The sequence below is a fragment of the Salvelinus sp. IW2-2015 genome, linkage group LG31, assembly GCF_002910315.2.
Source record: "Salvelinus sp. IW2-2015 linkage group LG31, ASM291031v2, whole genome shotgun sequence".
NCBI lineage: Eukaryota > Metazoa > Chordata > Actinopteri > Salmoniformes > Salmonidae > Salvelinus > Salvelinus sp. IW2-2015.
The window spans coordinates 17,940,434-17,945,644 of NC_036870.1; the positions used below are offsets into that span (position 1 = coordinate 17,940,434).

General features: G+C 46.8%; 1 pseudogene; it reads right to left on the reverse strand.

The window, feature by feature from the left end:
• Window positions 1–496: 496 nt before the first annotated feature.
• The window catches only part of LOC111955730 (succinate dehydrogenase assembly factor 3, mitochondrial-like), a 31,014-nt pseudogene continuing 26,299 nt past the window's right edge, over window positions 497–5,211 (reverse strand).

Below are 5,211 nucleotides of genomic sequence, written 5' to 3' on the forward strand. Positions count from 1 at the left end.
CAAGCCCAAAAACAGATTGTATTCATACCTGGATTATATTGAGACACCATCACATATGTCTCTCTTTTTATTTGTGGGAATACTCTAGATTTCCTGGATTAAAACAATGTTTAGCTGAATTCCTGGTGATTCTAGTCTTTTCTCACAGAAAACGAAAATCCTTAACTTTACTAAAAACTTTTGGGCAAAAATTAAATCCATCGCGGGCCGGTTTTGTCCGTCTGTTGCCAACCCCTGGTCTAAAGTGTCTCCTTCCTTATCGCCTTTCCCTCATCTACACTGATGAATTGGACATATCTGTGGGGTGAACACTGTGGGAAATGAAACGTCTCTCTGAATAAGTGACTAAATGAGACTAACCTGTCCTGTAAAAATACAGGTTCAATGAAAAAATTGAGTAGATTAAGGAGAGGAGACAAGGAAAGAGAGCCACTTTAAACTATTGAGATGCACCACCTCCCTCTCTGTTCAGTATGGGAGTATCCCGTCTACTTCTTCACTTCTTGAATCCGTCCCCCTGGATGTGGAACTGTCTGTTGGGCTTGGTGGACTCCAGCATCAGGTCATACAGTCGTCCCACCTGCTCATCCTGTAACAGTTTGAGATCCCACTCCGACAACATTTAGACACAGTTCTTCATGTCGCTGTAGTTCTACACAGAGGAGAAATAAAAAGATAATTAACACAATGACATTCCTGATGGGGATCAATTAAGTGTTCATCTATCGATCTATCTACACTAGTGGTTCCTGGTTACTGTACCCCTAATCACATGCTCAAATTACCCCTGATGTGCAAATGTTCAATTGGCTTATGTCTTCCTAAGTACCCCGTGTGGCTAGGCCAGGTACACACAGAGAACCACTACTTTAGACATATCAAAGAACTCACCTTTCCATTCCCCTTCTTTGAATCCATTACTCTGGCAAACCTATGCCTACCGAGGATTTTCAATAGTCAATTCCATTGAATTAATAAGGAAATACAGTGGCTTCAGAAAGTATTTACCCCCTTGGCATTTTTCATATTTTGTTGACTTACAACCTGGAGTTAAAATAGATTTTTGGGGGGCTTTGTATCATTTAATTTACACAACACACCTACCACTTTGAAAATGCGAAATATTTTTATTGTGAAACAAACAAGAAATAAGACAAAAAACTGAAAACTTGAGCATGCATAACTATTCACCCCCCATGTCTCTATAAGCTTGGCACATCTAGCCACTGGGATTTTTGCCCATTCTTCAAGGCAAAACTGCTCCAGCTCCTTCAAGTTGGATGGGTTCCGCTGGTGTACAGCAATCTTTAAGTCACACCACAGATTCTCAATTGGATTGAGTTCTGGGCTTTGACTAGGCCATTCCAAGACATTTAAATGTTTCCCTTTAAACCACTCGAGTGTTGCTTTAGCAGTATGCTTAGGGTCATTGTCCTTCTGGAAGGTGAACCTCCGTCCCAGTCTCAAATCTCTGGAAGACTGAAACAGGTTTCCATCAAGAATTTCCCTGTATTTAGCGCCATCCATCATTCCTTCAATTCTGACCAGTTTCCCAGTCCCTGCCGATGAAAAACACCTCTCAGGGTGATGAGAGGTGTTGGGTTTGCACCAGACATAGTGTTTTCCTTGATGGCCAAAAATATCAATTTTAGTCTCACCTGACCAGAGCACCTTCTTCCATATTTTTGGGGAGTCTCCCACTTGCCTTTTGGCGAACACCCAACGTGTTTGCTTCTTTTTTTTCTTTAATTAAACAATGGCTTTTTTCTGGACACTCTTCCGTAAAGCCCAGCTCTGTGGAGTGTACGGCTTAAAGTGGTCCTGTGGACAGATACTCCAATCTCCACTGTGAGGCTTTGCAGCTCCTTCAGGGTTATCTTTGGTCTCTTTGTTGCCTCTGATTAATGACCTCCTTGCCTGGTCCATGAGTTTTGGTGGGCGGCCCTCTCTTGGCAGATTTGTTGTGGTGCCATATTCTTTCCATTTTTTATATTGGATTTAAATGGTGCTCCGTGGGATGTTCAAAGTTTCTGATATTTTTTTATAACCCAACCCTGATCTGTACTTCTCCACAACTTTGTCCCTGACCTGTTTGGAGAGCTCCTTGGTCTTCATGGTGCTGCTTGCTTGGTGGTGCCCCTTGCTTAGTGGTGTTGCAGACTCTGGGGCCTTTCAGAACAATCAAATGCCGACTGCATTATCTACCAAGATAATTCTCTTCGATCATAATCACAGTCGTGTATATCCCGCCCCAATCAGACACAGCGACGGCCCTGAAAGAACTACATTTGACTTAATATAAACTGGAAACCACATATCCTGAGGCTGCATTTATTGTAGCTGGGGTTTTAACAAGGCTAATCTGAAAACAAGGCTCCCTAAACTTTATCAGCATATCGAATGCGCAACCCGGGCTGGCAAAACACTGGATCATTGTTATTCTAACTTCCGCGACGCATATAAAGCCCTCCCCCGCCCTCCTTTTGGAAAATCTGACCATGACTCCATTTTGTTGCTCCCAGCCTATAGACAGAAACTAAAATAGGAAGCGCCCGTGCTCAGGTCTGTTCAACGCTGGTCCGAACAATCGGATTCCACGCTTCAAGATTGCTTCGATCACGTGGACTGGATATGTTCCGCATAGCGTCGGACAATAACATTGATGAATACGCTGATTCTGTGAGTGAGTTTATTAGCAAGTGCATCGGTGATGTTGTACCCACAGCGTCTATTAAAACCTTTCCCAACCAGAAACCGTGGATTGATGGCAGCATTCGCGCAAAACTGAAAGCGCGAACCACTGCTTTTAATCAGGGCAAGGTGACCGGAAACATGACCGAATACAARCAGTGTAGCTATTCCCTCCGSAAGGCAATCAAACAAGCTAAGCGTCAGTATAGAGACAAAGAGTCGCAATTCAACGGCTCAGACACGAGAGGTATGTGGCAGGGTCTACAGTCAATCACGGACTACAAAAGGAAAACCAGACCCGTCGCGGACCATGATGTCTTGCTCCCAGACAAACTAAACAACGTCTTTGCTCGCTTTGAGGACAACACAGTGCCACTGACACGGCCCGCTACCAAAACCTGCGGGCTCTCCTTCACTGCAGTCAACGTTAGTCAAACATTTAAACGTGTTAACCCTCGCAAGGCTGCCGGCCCAGACGGCATCCCCAGCCGCATCCTCAGAGCATGTGCAGACCAGCTGGCTGGTGTGTTTATCGACATATTCAATCAATCCTTATCCCAGTCTGCTGTTCCCACATGCTTCAAGAGGGCCACCATTGTTCCTGTTCCCAAGAAAGCGAAGGTAACTGAGCTAAATGACTATCGGCCCGTAGCACTCACTTCCGTCATCATGAAGTGCTTTGAGAGACTAGTCAAGGACCATATCACCTCCACCCTACCTGACACCCTAGACCCACTCCAATTTGCTTACCACCCCAATAGGTCCACAGACGACGCAATCGCAATCACACTGCACACTGCCCTAACCTATCTGGACACGAGGAATACCTATGTAAGAATGCTGTTCATTGACTACAGCTCAGCATTTAACACCATAGTACCCTCCAAACTCGTCATTAAGCTCGAGACCCTGGGTCTCGACCCCGCCCCGTGCAACTGGGTCCAGGACTTCCTGACGGGCAGCCCCCAGGTAGTGAGGGTAGGGAACAACATCTCCACCCCGCTGATCCTCAACACTGGCGCCCCACAAGGGTGCGTTCTCAGCCCTCTCCTGTACTCCCTGTTCACCCATGACTGCGTGGCCATGCACGCCTCCAACTCAATCATCAAGTTTGCAGACGACACTACAGTGATAGGCTTGATTACCAACAACGACGAGACGGCCTACAGGGAGGAGGTGAGGGCCCTCAGAGTGTGGTGTCAGGAAAATAACCTCACACTCAATGTCAACAAAGCAAAAGAGATGATCGTGGACTTCAGGAAACAGCAGAGGGAGCAGCCGCCTATCCACATCGACGGGACACTAGTGGAGAAGGTGGAAAGTTAAGTTCCTCTGCGTACACATCACGGACAAACTGAAATGGTTCACCCACACAGACAGTGTGGTGAAGAAGGCGCAGCAGCGCCTCTTCAACCTCAGGAGGCTGAAGAAATTCGGCTTGTCACCAAAAACACTGAAACTTTTACAGATGCACAATCGAGAGCATCCTGTCGGGCTGCATCACCGCCTGGTACGGCAACTGCTCCGCTCACAACCATAAGGCTCTCCAGAGGGTAGTGAGTTCTGCACAACACATCACCGGGGGCAAACTACCTGCCCTCCAGGACACCTACACCACCCGATGTCACAGGAAGGCCAAAAAGATCATCAAGGACAACAACCACCCGAGCCACTGCCTGTTCAAATCAAATCAAATCAAATGTATTTATATAGCCCTTCGTACATCAGCTGATATCTCAAAGTGCTGTACAGAAACCCAGCCTAAAACCCCAAACAGCAAGCAATGCAGGTGTAGAAGCACGGTGGCTAGACTCACTAGAAAGGCAAAACCTAGGAAGAAACCTAGAGAGGAACCAGGCTATGAGGGTGGCCAGTCCTCTTCTGGCTGGTGCCGGGTGTGAGATTATAACAGAACATGGCCAAGATGTTCAAATGTTCATAAATGAACAGCATGTCAAATAATACATAATCACAGTAGTTGTCGAGGGTTAGCACCTCAGGAGTAAATGTCAGTTGGCTTTTCATAGCCGATCATTAAGAGTATCTCTACCGCTGCTGCGGTCTCTAGAGAGTTGAAAACAGCAGGTCTGGGACAGGTAGCACGTCCGGTGAACAGGTCAGGGTTCCATAGCCGCAGGCAGAACAGTTGGCAGTGGACTAGGGGACAGGTGGACTGGGGGACAGCAAGGAGTCATCATGTCAGGTCGTCCTGAGGCATGGTCCTAGGCTCAGGTCCCTCCGAGAGAGAGAAAAGAGAGAATTAGAGAGAGCATACTTAAATTCACACCACACCGGATAAGACAGGACAAGTACTCCAGATATAACAAACTGACCCTTGCCCCCGACACATAAACTAATGCAGCATAAATACTGGAGGCTGAGACGGGGAGGGTCAGGAGACACTGTGGCCCCATCCGATGATACCCCCGGACAGGGCAAAAAGGAAGGATATAACCCCACCCACTTTGCAAAAGCACAGCCCCCACACACTAGAGGATATTCTATCTCTCTTGTGTGTGG